Raw genomic sequence first — 17,778 nt, forward strand, 5'->3', positions numbered from 1 at the left:
GATTAGTATAAGAGAGAAGGAAGAAGAGGGAAGTTCTGATCAAGAGACTGGTCCCTTGACAAAGAAATGGGTGGAAGGACTGAGAAAATTTAGACTGGAAGTGGAAACTACTCTGTCCCTGACATCAGAACATTGAGATATACAGAGAGATTACAGCTGCCAGCCAGGTGAGTGGAATGCTGCCTGGATGCTCCAATGTTGGGATAACGGGGCCAACAGTCATCAATAGGAAGGCAAGGAAGCCCAGCAGCTGAGACCCCTTGCTAGAACCTGAGGAACTGGGAGAGGAATTGGAAAAGAGGCAGCAAACCGCAGCCTCTGGAGACGGCTCCTCCCAAGTGTGAGGGTGAGATTTCCATTCAAATCAGGGAGTATTGCTACTGCTTAACTGGATGCACAGCTGTGGAGGAGCAGGAAAGGAGGAGGAGTAGGAGGAAGGCAGCCAAAGAGGAAGAGCCCCTGTAGATCCAGGGAGCTGTGCTCTGGTAGCATAGCTCCAGGGAACAGCAGCAACAGGGAGCAGACCCTGCTGGAATTAGCCTTAAGCAGGTAATTTGGAAACAATCTGTGATTTTAAAAGCTGGTTCAATCAAGCCGGGCTAAACCATAACAATCTCAGCACAGATATACCACAGCAGATAGTATTAATTTGTGTAAGTCAGGATCTACTCAGAAGTTCACTTACTCTCCTCAGAAAGACGCTGAGAGAATGAGATCTTTTAAAATAACTGTTATTTTTTTACTTCTTCAGATTGCTGAATAAAAATGATACAAAGAGCAAATAAAATGTCAGTAATTATTTTTTTGCAGGATCGTTAAATGTGGTTTGGCTTTACCTTCACTTAAGGGTATGTACTGCCAAAAAAGACTCCCATTTGTAAACAAATTTGTGAGAGCCATTTTCCTTCTTAATGTGTTGTCCTACAGAATGATGCATCGAAACATGTTCGGCTCAAGGGAAGAGTAAACAAGAAATTCAACATAAGACTGCTGGAGAAGGAAACTGTTACCTAAGCACAGATTTCTAGTGCCTTTTTGTATCATCCCCATGGGATTGGCAGATACAGCACAGAATCTATGGAAGACTTGTCTTTCTGGAAAGACAGGCAGAATAAACTATGGCATCTAAAGCACAAGTAAATACAAAAGCTATGTGTATGTACTTCACAAAAGTAACTGTATGTAAAGTATTGTAAAAGGTGACAGAATTATTTAAATACCCTTGGTACTTCTTAAAAGAAACATTTTCCCCAGCATCGTAGCCTCAGTATTGAATTTTTTAGAACATACCCTGCCTTAAACAACCTTCTGTATCTGTCTGTATGTGTTCTGCTTGAGTCTTTATTGCAATAAAGGAAAATTTAGGTGGTCCCATTCGTGTCTTTCCAATTGTCCAGCTTCATTCCCTAATAGACATGCCTTAGGCTCATTTTTTATATCACAAACAGAACTACAGCTTCAAATAACACAAGAAATTGAGCTCTATGTATGCTAACAAATTAAAATCCGACCACCTGTTTTATGCAGTGAGATTCTGAAGTTCCATATATCTGTTGCATTAAGAACTTGTGTCTCAGACCCAGACACAATGAGCAATAGTAGGTGCTCTTGTCCTTAAAATCGCGTATGTTCTTTTCTTACCTGAAAGGCACACTATTTGGGTGCCATTCACAGAAACTGAGAGTATGTGGAGACGTATTTCCCCAAGCTGCGGCTAGCACTGCTGGGGAGCGCAGGTTGCACGGCTTTGCTGCGGTGGTTGCATCACCTGCCGTGGGAGTGCATGGTGCGCTGGCCAGCGCTCAAGGCAAGGCCACAGCTTCCTTGGTTCCCCTGCTAAAACTGCACTTGCTGAACACAGTCTTTTTTCACATCAATCCATTTTTCTGCTTGTGACTGGAAATAGTTGCTAATTTGCCAAAGTTGTACGTTCAGCATCTGAAGTTTACCCAGTATGCTCCACCAAGGTCTGGGCCTCGTTGAGCCTCTGGTTTAGAGTGGCAATGGACTCCCCTGTTCCCATCTGCTCCCAGGCTCCACGGTCCAAATCTGGTGGGCAGGATTATGGGATTGCAGCACATCCCCTGGTAAAATTGCTGTCCTTAGGTGTCCCTGGGGGTGCAGCACCTAGAGCGAACCCAGAAATGCAGTGCATCAAAGGAGGTCCCAAAGGTGCTCAGGCTATCAATGTATGCACAAAACAAAAAGGCTGCATATGTATAATTTTAAATGTCCTGAACAGTCAGAGAGGCTGAGAACTCCTTTCTCTGAGAACCCCAGCATCAGAGGCTGGAAGAATGGTTTTAACCTTGACTTTCCTGACATTTATAGGTTTCTGCCAGAGTCTGGCTGTTATTTTAAGAGTATATTCCAGTTTATTTAGCAAATGAAGTCTAGTTTAGTTACTGAAATAAAAAAAATCAAGACATGGACCATGAAAAACATGATCAGTGAGATATTATGCATAAATGTAAAATAATGATGTAGAACAACTTCAAAAAATTTGCGTTTTCTTTTCTGTACTGTAGTGAGACAAGGAAAAATTAAAAGCAATTGTTTTCTGTGGGGGTCAGCTTATTAGTTTTTATTAATGAATGAATTATTCATCATTAGCATGTATTTTAGTCAAATTACAAACGCCTTTCCACTTCCATTAGGTCAATGGCTGAGATACGATTTCATATCTCAATATGAAATAGAAATAAACAATTAGATGATTTAGGAGATGCATTTGCTTAGACTTTTAGCAGTAGATTTCAGTTGCTGTTGTATACCACATTTCCTCCGACAAGATGTGATTATTGCTGTCATATGTATTGCTATGCTAAACAATGTATATCCTGTATTTCGTTATTTGCATTTCTTATTTCACAGTGCTTTGCAACCCAGACTTTGCAACATTTGACTTCAGGAAAATGTATTTATCATACTTTGTATATGCTGTTGTTTAAGGATCATGACAGGCTGTACCAAATACGTGAGAGGTCAGTAGTTGGCATTAGCTCTTAATCTGGCATACAAGAGGAGTCAAAGCATTACTATCAATGAAAACCATACTGCTGCTATTGATTATATGGTTCAAGATTTTAGAAGGTTCCATCCATTCAAAGTGTAGCCCTAAAGGCCTTCCAGAATTTAACAGTATGATTACAGAGATGAATGATGGCAGAGACAGAGCCAAACTCAGATGTTTAGTCAATGAGCTGAGATTTGGAAGGAAGAACTGGTACAACAAACATGTAAAGCAAAACTACTCCATGGGACACATACATCAAAAGGGAAGACCCTCACACACAGTACAGACAGAAACTACCTAAAGAAACTAGTGAAATGGCAATGGTAAACAACAATGCTGATGAAGCAGCATGGGTGCAATATTTTCAGACCCTTGTAAAAATCTTGATTCAACTTTTACCAGTAGAACTTATAATATGTGCATCTTCCAGTGGAAACATTACTACTGATCAGCTGTGCAAACTCATCTCCTGGTGCAGATACCAGCTTAATCCTCAGACACTACGATTCAGCATCTATGCAATCCCTGCCTCACTTTAAAGCTTTGTTACCCCCAAAAGTAGCTTTTGGTATGTTGCGCCACTTTGTTAGTTTTTCTGCTTCTGGTGACAAGTACAGGGCTTTTGAGGAGTCTCATGGCTGCTGGACCATTTTGCTTGGGCTGTAAATGTCTTCTACATGTTAGGGTGGTTAAAGAGTTTTATGACAATTCACCCTTCAAACTGCAAATATTTGGGTGCTACAGTTTGTGAAAGAAACAATGAAAACTAGAAAACATGGAAAACTCATCTGTTTTTCACAATTATTTTTTTCCTTTCTGCCCTGGGGTATACTTGATATCTTACACGGCTGCACGACCAGCTTGGTTGTTTCTAAGTTTGAGGGAAACTTATTCCACCATATTTAAAAAAAAATAACCTACATTTGGTTGAGAATCTGGGGAACAATAACTTGAAAGACAACTGGGCCATACATTCCAAAACATTATGTTGTAGAAATCTCAAATTTGGCATCCAAAATAAAGGGTTTTTTTTCAGCTTTAGTCTTTTTGCCTTATTTTGCTATATGTTGCAAAAGGAATCATATGTACTGTCATCTTGCAGAAGTTTTGTAGAAGTGGTAAATATGGTGCCAATACAGTTACACAAAAACTCTTGAGGAAATTAATAATTCTGTCTTCATATCTCCTTTGACTAGCATGCAGTAAATAAGGCCTGAGGCCACCCATTCAACAATAAGAACAAAACCTACATTGGATCACTTCTCATTAAGTAAGCACCCATCCATCCTGTGCACAGATGAGGCAGAGGTCCCAGGGAAAAAATATGATGGCATCCTGTAATCAAAGCCTTTATTATAATGTACCAAAGAAAGCTGAATTAGCATAGCATGCATTGCTTTAATAATTCTAGTTTTTCTCATATTCAAGAGCTTGCCTATTCAACAGGAACATTCTGTTCCCATTGCTGTACATGTATGCTAAACAAAAAACCCAAACCTAACCCCCCAAAAATTTCCAATACAATCAAACCTGAGATACACTGTAGAAGGTGATTGTACACTATTGGTGACTTGACCATTTTAATTAAGTTAAGGAAAATTATTTTTGATTCTTGTGAATAGGTGCATAAGGATATATCTAAAATCTTTAGAAAGGCAGATAGTTCTGACATTAGAGTTTGGGGACGAATAAAAGTTTAGTAAGATACACGCTGCTTTTCCCTTTTCTAAAAAAAATAATCAAGCCTTAATCCTACAACTGTATATTAAATCACTTATTTACTGTGACAGGCAGGAGAACACAGATATAGTAATCTAGCAGTCTGGTATCTGATATGCTTTGGGAGTCATGAAATAGATCTCTGCAGGCTGAATGCTGTGCACCCACGCATTGCACAATGCCGTGATTACAGTAGGTAGGTGGTTTGGGTAACAGTGAATTTCAGATATGCAGGAGTCCAGTATAATGTGTGGTATGATTTGCAGGATTTTGTTAGGACACATCCTATAATTGTATGCCTGGTATAATGTCTGATTGGCTTGCCTTTTGTGCCATTGAGAACCTAGACCCCTTTGGAAAATTATGGGTTTTTTGCAAAATTTTTTTGACAATCCATTTTAAGAGAAATAAATTAATCAAAGCTGATTATATTGTGCACACTCCATTTCTGTAAAGGAAATCAAAGCAATTAACACAAGTTACATTTTTATTGCACAAATCATTGTAAAAGACCTATAGAACAAAAGTCATTCCTAAGGAGACAGTTTATAAGCTTCAATACAAACCAAAAAAATTTCAATATCCTATACAGGCAGTACCCCATTAACAGAATTTCGGTGGAATATTACTGATAAAATTCCTCGGGACTGTTAATGGTGTCCTCTGATGGACTGCTCTTCACCTCATCTGCTCATATGTTGCTGCTCTCAGGTGAGTCCATCTGTATGGTATGCTCAATATGCCTTACCTTTCTGTAGTATATATTTTAAAAAATGCGTTGTTACTTCTGATGAAAATCATAGGCACTACTTTACAAGTGGTGAGAAACCCTGCCAAGGAGTGTCTGCAAATTACTTGGTGGGAGCAGAGAAAACTGAACCCTTGGTAGAATCATTACCAGTGTTACTGGCTGGTGGCCCATACCACCTTTTGCATGAACCGTTCCCCATATGGATTTACTTTGAGGGGGTAGTGCTGCTTCCATTCTTGCCAACCTAAGGCACAGGGGGTACAGGCTAGGCTGGATTTCCAAAATTCTGGTCCATAACTGTCAGATCAGCATTTTCTGTAGTTGGCTATACGCTGCCTGAAAAAAACTAAGTAAAAAGGATAAGCGAATCTCTTCCCTTGTAAAAGAAATCTTCCCAACTAGCTTTTCCCTTGGGTTGGTTATATCTTTCAGTTAGAGGGGAATCTTCTGTGGTGTGTTGGGCCTGATGGCCTAGATAGCTGGACCTGTATTTAGTTGTGTATTGCAATAGTCATCCTTCGCATTTAGAAGAGGAAAGGTTTAGTTAGTCTTTTCTGAAGGTGCAAATAGGCAACGTAAGCATGCACACGTGCAAGGCATCCACCTGCTTCTTTAAGCTACTTTACACATCGTGTGTTGTTACGTTAGTTCTCACTGGGTTGACCAAATAGTAGCTGTTTTTTTCTTTTTCTTCAACAGATTGTTCAGAAGGTTTTGTTTGTGACAGGAGAGTCCCATAGTCAGTCAGTTTTGGTGTCAGTTAGAACTGACAGAGGCTTAGCCCAGTATTCAAAAATCCAAAATCATGAAGAAGTGGGTCAGATGGATGTCAGAAATACTGCTGCTAGGAAAAATGAAATGTTTGCTATGCTCACAAATTTGGCTTGCTTATCGTAGCAGTTTGCTAATTATTAATTGTGCATATCTTCATAAGATAAACTACTCTCTTTTTCTTTAAGCAGTAACCAAATAATGCTGTTGACTTTCAAAATATAACTAGACTTTAGATTTAGCATCATGTTGTGATTAGTATGGCATTTCACACCTTTCCCTGAGCCATTGTCTCAGATTGTCAGCAGAAATCATTGAAACTGCTTACAAGTCATACTTGAAAGGTTATCTGTCGTATTTTTTTAAACGTTGGCAACTTTCAAAATTAAACACAAATGAAAATTTAGCATAAATGTAGCATCCTGCTCCTGGCTGTTCTGAGCTGGCAGAGTCCAGACTCTCCTGTATTTTACTAGGAAGGGATGCTGTGCATGTTGGAGGCTATTTCTTCTGAAGGTTCAGCATAGCACACCTCTGGTAGACTGGGACGTGCTTATTGGAAACTTTTCTCCTGCATTAAAAATAGTCATAGTTTCCTCTGATGAAATATGCGAAAAGAAGCATAGCAAGAAATACAGGTCTGGCCAAAAGCTGGAAAGAAAAGAATTATCTTTTTCTGGCCAAAGAAAGGACCACAGCTACCTCTCCTGTAGATAGGGCTGTGCAGCAGGGGAACGCTGAGTCAGCTGCAAAGAATTAATCAGCCTTTCATCGTCTTGGCTCAGGAAATACGGAATTGTGCTGTAGGGAACTGTGATGGCGTTCAGTATCAAAGAATTATTCTAGAAAATTACCAAAATTGAAGGTGGAAAGGAATTTATTCCTGTTTCTCTCCAGATGCAGACTAGAGAAAACCTTCCTAATTTCTTTGACTTCAATTTTGATTGAAACAGGTCATGCATTTTAAGAGTGTTTCCCACCCACTGGCTCCTCTGGGCATTTGAAAATCTGGCCACTTTATGTGGATGTTTGAATAGGTTCCAAGCTCATTCAAACATCTGACCCTATACTTCTCTACTTCCGTCCTATATATTTAGTTTGGCTTTTAAGCTTCTTTGCCTTCAATTCTCTAGCCTTCAACAAAACATGTAAAAAGCTCCAGCAAACACACAGCATACAAAATTCTCTCCCAGTCCCAACTCCTTTAATAAGGAGGACTAATAAAAAAATTAAACTACAGGATTCGGAACCTCAAAAGTAAGGTGCGGCTAAACACCTCAAGGCTAAGGAAAAAATCCTTTAAAACTCAGGTACTCTAATCTACTTCAGTGGATATACACTAATTTACATCAACAGAGGATCTGACTTGAAATGATTACATGTCTTATCTGAAATTGTTCGGCACTGGAAACGCTGGAATGGAAATCTTACAAGCAGCAGCATTATGAGATTTCCTGTACCTCTCCAAGTTGTGCTGTTCTAAAGGAAAATGTGCATGCCAGGACTGGGTAATAACTCTGACAGATTCCCCCATTCATAGCACTGAGAGCTGCAGCTGGGCTGGGTACAGCGAGAATCCTTGTGATCTCCTGCCCCAGCGAACTCCCCGCTGCATGTAGCCAAACCTCTCCCAGAATACTAAATCCACTGAAGCAGAACCTCTGCAACAATTTATAGCAGGTTTCTAGGTGCTTAGCAGCCATAGTGCTTTTCTTGTTTATGGCCCATAGTTTCCTCAGCCATACTCTGTAATTTCCTTACTGAGGTCTTACTCTCAGGTCTGCATATATTTACATGTTTTACTCTGTAAGCTTTTAAGCAGCAAATTATACAAAATAGAGGTGAGACCTCTGCTAGTTGAGTCTTCCTTTTATTGTTTCCATTGTAATCGCGTCTGGAAAATAAATAAGAAAGAACTTGAATTGACATAAAATAAATGACAGTTCAGGTTCTATAGGTTCATGTTTATGACATGATTGGCCCACAGCCACTGCAGCTATTTCGTAGTCTACAAGATGTCCTTGATTTGCTCTTCCACCAGTATGATAACAAGCACATACAATCTTTGCGTACATTGCTAATAGGCTTCTACCCTCTGCCTGATTTTACACGTTCAGCTTTCACATTGTTCTTTGCAGAACTCTATCAGCTCTCTTAAATAATCCTTACATTTTTGTCTGTACTATTTTTATCTTTCAACCTAAGTTAGATGAACATAAAGAGAAAAGCAAGAAAATATGATAAATCAAGATACTTGCGAAATCAGAGAATTAACAAAGTCTTCATTCATACAAAGGGTGTAATTTTTCTTCCAGCGATATACAAATTATGATAACCCTAACAGAGCTACCTTAAATATTTTCTGATGTGCAAAACCACCTTCTTCTACTGCCTTTTGAGAGTAACTACACAAAAAAGCCATATAATGATGGTAGCAATAGTGGGACTTCAGGTGCATACATGCCAGCCCTGTTAGATCTCTCATCTTCTTTTGACATGTCGGTCATGAGATTTTTTCTCTCTTTTTTATAGATGTAACAGAAATAGTCTTGGTGTCTGTGAAATGACTCCATTCCTTCCTTGCTGAGCATATATTGGAGCCTGATAAAGAAATTTTATTTTTTATCCCTCAAGGCCCATCATATAGCCTTCCAAGGGCTCTCATTTTGCTTACCCCCTTGCTATGAAGCACGGACCGCTGAAATTTCAGCCTGGTGATGGCTCTATATTTACAACTCTATTGCACCTGACCTTGCTAGGGCTACTGAATGTGCAAGCAGCTTTTGTAAAGGGGGAAGGCATGAATAAGAGCTAGCTGGAGTTCAGTGGAAAGAGGCTAAGGCAAGATCAACAAAACGGGAAAGTAATAGCAGTTTTATAATGAGAATGATTATCTGTTTGTCAGTTCACATGAGAGCAGAATTGTTGTAGTCTTGGTAGCGGATCTATAGTCAAATAGCAGTCTTCTCCAGGGATTCTTAATTTCTTTTTCTTCACCTTGTCTGAGTGATTACATGCATTTCTTCCTGGTATGGATATGGTTACTCACTCCATGTTTTCACTGGTTTCCGCAGTGTGTCATATAGCAAGCTGCTCTTTATCTTATCTTGAAATAATAGTTGGCAAAATATTGTAACTTACACCTGGAACACCTTGGAGTGCAACTCCTTGCCTAATTTTCTGAGCTTTAGTGGCTTCCTAGTTTCTACCTAGAACTTCAACATCAGTTTTGATCTGTGGGGTGATACAGCCAGAGGTGGAATGAAGTGTCAACATCCCACTGAAATTCAAGTACCCTTTTACCTTTTTGCTAATGTCCTTTCAATATCTCTGAAAATCTCAACCAGAAGAACTTAGATAGGGCCAAGGCTATATGGTTTAATATTCAGGATAGGTAGTGACTATTTCTTTTGCTAGAGCAATCTTGGCAAACTGAGAAGGAGGCTTAGAGCATTGTCATCAGTTACTGACAATCTACTTTCACTTTCTGAAAATTCCCAAGTACTTAGAATTCTGTCTCTGTGTAGTAATTAAGAAGGGTAAAGGTTATTTTGTTCTTTTGATTAAAAATTGAATTTACTTTGTGTTGATGTAAAAGCAGGAAATGTAATAGCAAATTAGTTTTTGTTCTTTCTGTCTGCATTCAAAATTAATATTTAGTACAGATCTTCTACTTCATTTTCAGATAATCAAAATACACAAAGCTAGTAAGATTGTATCACCACTTCTTCTCTCAAAGAAATTTTTGTAATTACATGAGAAATGAATCTATATTAACCTTCAAAAGCTACTATTCTTAGGTGAATGGCACCAGAAACTTGAGCATTCACACGGTAGCGTTATGATTGGCTTGAGAGCAGATATCCAGAATATGTTGGGATTTTGAGGCCGTTCAGGTAGTGAATTAGTTTAAGCATTCATAGCGCAGGGAAGCCCATGAGATAGGTTTTATGGAATCATATCAAGACAAAGAAAACCATAATGGGCATTGGCAACTGGCAAGTGTGTTGCCTGTGGGCTGTAATCCAGAGAGCATGGAGTATCAGTAAGTGAGAAGTAGGATTGCTCTTTGGTGTCCAAATGAAAAATGAACGGGATGAAGAGGTGTCTGGATGAGATACATCTAATTATACACTAAGGTGTGGGCATTATATATGTTACAGATAGATAGATAGATAGATAGACAGACCAAATGATCTATCGATCAAAGTGTACAGATTCTAGAAATACCATATTAATTCTCAGGGCTAAATTTATTTTCCTGAAGTTCAATAGACATTTTAGGGGGGGCTATAGTTTTACACAGCATTAAAAGGTTGAGATTTTAGCTTTACAAAAGTCAGGAAAATCTTGACTTTGAAGAAGAGGTAGTCAGGAAATTCAGAGTCAAGTAATGATTCTACTTTTCAAAATGGCAGTAGAAGAAGAAGACACAAAAAACTGCTGGAGATTTTAATAATTGCTTCAAAAGAAAATAGATTGTTTAAGATTACCATTAAAAAAGCAAGTAACTCCCACAAGAAAAAAGAAAACTGTTTCTATACTGATTCTTACCAGGTCAAAATTTAGCCCTTTGCTTGGAAATTACTATCTCTAAAGGCTATGCGTCATGTGTTACCACTCAAATAGATGAACTCTCAAGGATACTTTTTATTTGCCTAAAAGCTGTTTAGACTATCACTTATAAGTTGACCACACCATTTCTTTAAATAATATACTTCTTTATTGCTTTAGTGAGTAGGCTTAGTACTTACAGTGTCATAGATATCTGAACTAGATCAGTTATGGCAGCTGTGGATAACATTTGTCAGTATTTTCTGACTCTTACATAAGTATGTCAATAAAATTTGCATTTGAACAAGGCCTCCCCTCTTCCTTCCCCTAGAATAAATTAAAAGGATCATAACGGCATAAAATATCAATGTGTTTTGGGGGAAGAGCAAAATTACCAAGTCAGGCTATAATAGATTCACAAGCATTGATGAAGGCTGGGATACTGCCTTTATTAAAGATATTTTTATGTTGACAGTCCCTTAATGACAGACTCCAATGAAGATTTTGGCTTCAGCTTGTTAGATGGCGATATTCAATGAAGATGTCCTGGTTGCTTCCTGTCAGGAGACAGACAACAGTTTGATTCAACTTTGCATTAACAGAAAAAGAATTTCTCACTGGATTCATAGTGATAAAAAAATATTTTATAAATACTGCAATGATTTTTAGGTACTTTTTGCCTGTTTCTTTCTGTTGCTGGGACTGATGAATCAATAAAAATAAATTATACTAGATCATATCATGAAAAAATTGTTTGATAAATTTTTCCTATTAATATTTGAAGACATGAAATGGATGCTCAGAAAATATGAGGGATTTGAAGCCACTGAAGGCTAAAGTTATTTGTTTTCCAAAGGTTAGATGGATATTTAAGTATAAGCTTTCACAGTTAGCATACCTTAATACTTCAGCTGGAAATCTTTGGTACTTTTAAATGGTGAAAGTGTAATTCACTCATTCTGTTTCAGTCAACATATTTTAACGCAAAATACAGAAAAGGTTCCATTTTTTTCCCCCATAAGATTACAAAGTACCTTGCATATGTTTCCTCTGTAATTTGATTTAAAAGTAGTAAAAGAAACTCAATTTACTGAATTTTCAGACATCATGTAATTAGTACAACTTTTGGCCATTTGAGTAACAATCTAAATGTCAACCTCTAGGAGAAAACTGACAGCAATTTTAGTCAAAGACAAAACATTAGCCACAACATTCTTGTCCTTACGTACTTATATCACACACTTTGGAATACCAGAATAATGAATACAATGTATGAAACAGAGCAAGTTTTGTCCTGTTGTACATCCTTGCCTGCTAAAATTAAAACCTTTTATGTCAGTGCAAAATACACACGTGGAGGGTTGTTTCTAGCCTGATAGTGAAGTTCTCTGTGAAGACAACTGATTTTGCAGTATTTAGAAATGTCCCTTTGCAAATTCATAAGTAATGTTGAACTGTATCAGAGAAAATAACCTGAATATTTTTTAAGAGGATGCACTTCTGATTAAAATTGCCATCACACTTTATACAAATTTAGCTTTTATAGAAGGGATTTTTTGCAATGATGTATTATTTAAACTTACCTTCAGTCCGCTGACATTACAGCCAACCTACAGTTTTCCTTTAAATTCCGCTGACTAAAAAAAATTGTCCTCTCAGCTGGTTTTATCCAGTTACCAGTGTAAAGGTTGCCAGAGACTTCAGTGTGAATCTAATCAAACCCCAAATGTGTGGCCAACTTGAATCTAAGATGCAAAAGATTAGTTCATTCAATTAAATCCTCTGGGATGTTGATTGTGTCTTAGCATGTGTTTGCACAGAACCCAGCACAAAACAGCATGACTGGAGTCTTTGTGTGATGAAAACTGAATTAGTGCTCAATCAAGACTTTGCTTCTGAAACTTCACCCTACAGACAGAAGCCACTCTGTAGTCTGTTTGCTGTCTCCTTTGCTCCTGGCACTTGGGTCCCATGTTAGCTAGGGCTTGCTATTCTAAGGATGGTTGGGAAGACCAAAAATAGTGAATTATTTTATTCTCCCAGTGGACAGCTATCCCAAGTGTACAATGCTGGTATATTAATGAAGACTAAAAGTCAGTGTAGCTAAATCACCAGTTTTCATTGTTGTATATTTCCAAAATCTCTTCTATCACATTTGATTTAGTCTCCATCCACCTCTAAAGATGTTGAAAAATAAGGTACAGAGTCTTTGGTTACATTTTTATCATGTAAAAATGAATTGTTTTCTTCTACTTCATTTATGTAAAACTGACAAAAATAAGATAGCTAAAACCAATGGCTAATAAGGCAATCTGTTTATTAATCCTCTATCTGTTGAAACTCTTACTTCACATCCCTGTTGTGTGAGCAATTTGTAGCATGAATCCTTACGGGATGCAAGTTAAAAAAAAAAAAAAAAAGACATGCTCTTTTTCTGTTTATTTTGGAGAAAATGAGATGTTGTTTTTTAAGGTTGCATTAAAAATCAGATAAAAACAGTTTTTATCTTTATGTGTCTTCTTTGGGAAAAAAAATTCTACCTCAAGAAATTTCTTTAACAAAGAGAACATTATTTCAGACTCTAACATTTCTGTCTGCCTATTATCATTAGTCATAAGCTAAGCCCTGCACTAAATGTCTAGTGAGCACAGATAATGTTCATTTTGTCTGGAAGACAGGTTGCCGCCTGTCAAGGAGAGATGGAATAAATGACAGGTTTGGACTCTGTGCCTTGCAGGCATATTAGGCTAAGAAATCGCCAACATGATGAAAAATTATTTTGTCAAAAATTTGTAGGTCACCCATCATTGTCTAATGTATTCTGTGATTAATTGCTAGCATAGATCAGCATTATGTCTTTCCAGTGAATCGCTTAATTGTTGCCTGCTTCATGCTCTTAATGTAATGACGAGGCATCTGGTCCTTTCACATGTGCTTTTAAATGCCAGCTTTTGCATCCAGGTTACGGGAACTGTAACATTAAACTTAAAGAACTAGTTGAAATTAAAACTTCCGGAAATCCGTCTGTTCTATCTTTTTTTTTTTTTTTTTTTTTTTTTTTTTTTTATGGCCGTGTGCACGGTAGGCTGAGTGTTAGTGTTAATGTATGTAGATTTTATTTCTGATGAGTGATTATTTGACTGCTCATTTTACGAAGATTTATGGTGTGCTTTCTATCTCCTGACTGCAGTGCTACTCTTATCTTTAATAAAAGAGATGAGGACATTAATCAGCTTTTGTCAGGAGTCCTGACTAAGACATTAAATGTACTGTATGGGATAGGTAAACACGCTCCAGATCCTTCTCTACCTCAGTAGATCAGGCAAAAAAACACTCATTATATTTATCATAATTTCACATCTGCTGTTTTTGAAGCAATGTACCATGAGGCCATAAACTGTATTACAACTGTGCATAAATTCAACTGATTTGTGGCTGGAGTAACTAATTCCTAAAGTACATTTTAGAAAAACAAGCAGTGAGCCCTGAAATTGCAATTCCATAAAGGCACTAAATTACTGACTGCAGAATCAAGAATTTGCTTGATGTGATTCTGCAGTGACCGTTTTATAAAAAGTGACAGTGTGCCTGTGATTGAGTCAATAAAATAAGGACGAGTGAGCCGTACACTCAAACAAGATTAAAGAGAAACAGAATGACAGAGGACAGACACATGGGATATAAATAGAGGATAGTGTAATGTTCCCCCCTCCAAAAATGGCTTTAGGATGTAGCTATTAATAACAAGGTTGTTAATTTGTAAGTAATCATTTCACTATGCGAGAAAAATACAGATGCTTTTACCTAAGTTTTCATCAGATACAGTATTTCTGTAAACAAAGATATATTTTTTTTGATGGCAAAAAGGTTGCAGCTCTTATCTTAAAATATCCCATATGTTTAAAATGGCTGGATTTTCTCATCTGAAAATTGTAAATAGTTCAAGTAAAATCAATGGGACTATACAAGCCTCTAACTGTGGTAATCAGAACAGCAGTCAGGACTGCACCTTTCAAACTGGATCTTTCTTAAGTTGAAGAGAACATACTTTTAGGGCGTCCTTAGATGTGATATTTCATCAGCAGCTGAATGGAGTTGGTTTTCTTACTTATGTTTTCAAGCAAAATAGTGACAAGAACAGCAAGATTGTGCCTAGCTCACCCCAGACCTATGCTTTACCTCTCCTGGTGGCAAAGCAAAAAGAGGTCAAAAGACTCGGAAGCTGCTGAAGTATTGGAAGTATTGGTCCAAGTAATACCAGTTCCCAACATTTTTTGTGTAATTTTTGGTCAGGCCAGACTGAAAGGTATTAGTTTTTCAGTTAATGGTGATACAAGATGGTTTCCTCTCAGTGATACCTGAAAGTTGACACATAATGCACATGGGCAAAAAATGATTTCTCTTGGAGTATTTAAAAATGAAAATATTTTTGATCTCCAAATAAGCTAGCCTTCATTATGGTATGCATTGCTCTCATTCTATAGGTAGATATATAAAAAACAAAACAAAGATGTGGTATGAGATAACTTTTAAACATCCTTCTCTTGGGAGTTAATGGCTGTCCATAGTGTTTCAACAGCCCCTGGTGTGTGTTGGTGGAAATATATATTATATTCACTTTGGAAAATCAGAGTAATATAATACCCTCTGGTGCTGTTAATAAATGTGTGTCTAGCTTAGTTTTAGTACTGTTCTTGACCACAGCCTGCTAAGCTTGGTCCATTCTTGTGGTTATAAATCTGTAGGGATTATGCTGAATATTTTTGTGCTTTGTCCATGAGATCAAGACAAAAAAGTGTTTGCTTGATGCCAAGGCATAGTTTCTATCTAATAGCATCAATCTGTGCATCACTGAGCGTTTCTTTTCCTGACCTTATTACTTTACTGAAATTAAGCTTGAAACAATCTGATGTCAGATACTGTATATCTACTTTTATTGCTAGCCTTGCCGGGCCTCTCCATATTGCTAGTGCTGCATCTCATTTTAGATAGGTTGAACCACATATATATTCTCCAGTTTATTGAAAGCCTGATAGATTGTTTTCCATGTTCCACAACAGCAGGCCAGTCTTTTTCATGAACACTGGAGAACAAATGTAACTTCTCATGTATACAGCTGACCAAAATTAATAGTTTTTTTTTCTTGGCATTACGAATCACTAGGTATGAGCAAGAATAGCACAGTGAAGTTGGCTTCAGTTCAGCTTTTCTGATTCAGTGGCAGTTTCAAATGTATTTGAAGAATCTGTAAAAGTTGATTATTATGATAGATTCAAAAAGATTTGCTCAGACAACAGAGCCACACCAGAATGAATTGTAAGGATTGAATAAAATGCAAACTACCTTCAAACTGAGGCGAGCTTTTACTATCTATCCACCCCCCTCACCTCCTTTCTCTCTCTCCCTATTACCATATAAACTTAGCGGCTTCCTGCAGAGTTCCACTGCAGTCAAATAAAATTCAATGATAAAAATCACTCAATAGTTCCATTAAAATACAACTAAAATTATTCTTAGGACCATGTCTAGGGATTAATATATTTAGAAGCTATCCAACATTTACATCACTTTTCCTCATGTTGAGCCTAATCCTGCTCTTTAAAAAATAGTCAAGGCTCAGGTGGCATGAAAGGAAAAGTTTTTTTCCCAGCAATCGAAACTCCCCTATTCCATACCCTTGCTGTACCAAACACCTGATCAACATGGAGCAGGTTGGTCTGAAGGAAGGCTGATGAATCAGAAGAAAATGTCCTTCTAGCCACAGCAGATACAGGTTGACGGGGTGCAAATGACCGAAACCTAGGCTGATTTCCAACTTATTTCCCTGTGGGTGATTAACCAGACCACTTGGAACAGTATCCTGGGTGGATCTATTGACTTCCACTGGTATGGTGTGTGAATGCCTACCAACGCCATGTGGGGAACCCTATCCGTACCTAGAAGGAGACCCATCATTTATGGGGATCGAGCCTTCAGAAATACCGCAAAATCCACTGGTTAGGCTGACATTAGGAAGCAGCCTGGGAACTGTCAGTGTGTGATATGACTCTGGCAGTGCTCACTGCACACAGCCAGCCCTGTTAGCAGTGTTGCTGGGAGCTGGGTCAGGACCTTTCTTAAATGAGGGCAGGGGAAGATCCTGGGTTTAAAAAATGGCTGCTGCTCACTTGTTTGTGCAGTCGAGAGCATCTGATTGCTGAAAAGATCCACCCACGTTCCCTTCAAACACACCTCCTTTCTCATGAGGCTTTCATGGTAGCAAAGCCAGGAAGTGTCGGGGTCAGGGGAGGTGTGAACACATGCTGAGCGAACTGCATTTGATGCAATGTATACTATCCCTGCCTGCTGAGACAGCATGAACACCTGCTCCGGAGGCCAATTCCTTTACTTAGCTACTTAAGCACTGTTTGACCCTCTGCAGGACTTCTCTTATCATGGCATGTATTGAAAAATAAAAAAGAGCACTGGTTTTAAACGAATGCTTTCTCTAGTTTTGTTGTTTTGCAAAAGCCTCTTTTTCCTGTTTCCTTACACACCTAATTCTTCACTCTGCTCCCAAGGGAAAAGAACAGTAGAATGAAAAAAAAAAGTGTTTACTGATAAAAATAAACAAAATATACTTATTCATATGAAATAATGCTATCTCTGGAATATTTTGTTGTGTATCAGCAAAAGACACATCTCAGATTTTTAACTCTGTACTTCAAGCATAAAACCCATATTCCACTAAACAAAGGTGCTTTTCTTCCCTCGGTATTTACCTTTATTGATTTTTGTTTCTCTCCAAACGCAACAAAACATTACATTTTCTTCTCCTTGAAGAACTGGCATGGTATGAAAAGGGAAAGAGAATGTAATGGTACCTGACTGTTAGAGGAGATAGACTTGTTTGCAGCAAGGGGCAACCCGACTCTGCTGCAAGCATTTTCTTTTAGCCTGCTATTCTGCTCTTCCTGAAGCCTGAGCT

At 38.0% G+C, this 17,778-nt stretch overlaps 1 long non-coding RNA gene across 1 annotated transcript in view; it reads left to right on the forward strand.

Annotated features, from left to right (window-relative positions):
• LOC308066872 overlaps positions 1-17,778 on the forward strand; it is a 151,057-nt gene that overhangs the window by 44,053 nt on the left and 89,226 nt on the right. The window contains exon 3 of the long non-coding RNA XR_013929349.1: positions 1-17,778. This exon is cut by the window's left edge and continues 39,310 nt beyond it; it is cut by the window's right edge and continues 89,226 nt beyond it. This is a non-coding gene — a long non-coding RNA (uncharacterized lncRNA).

The sequence above is a fragment of the Falco punctatus genome (assembly GCF_963210335.1).
Source record: "Falco punctatus genome assembly, chromosome: 7".
Classification (NCBI taxonomy): domain Eukaryota; kingdom Metazoa; phylum Chordata; class Aves; order Falconiformes; family Falconidae; genus Falco; species Falco punctatus.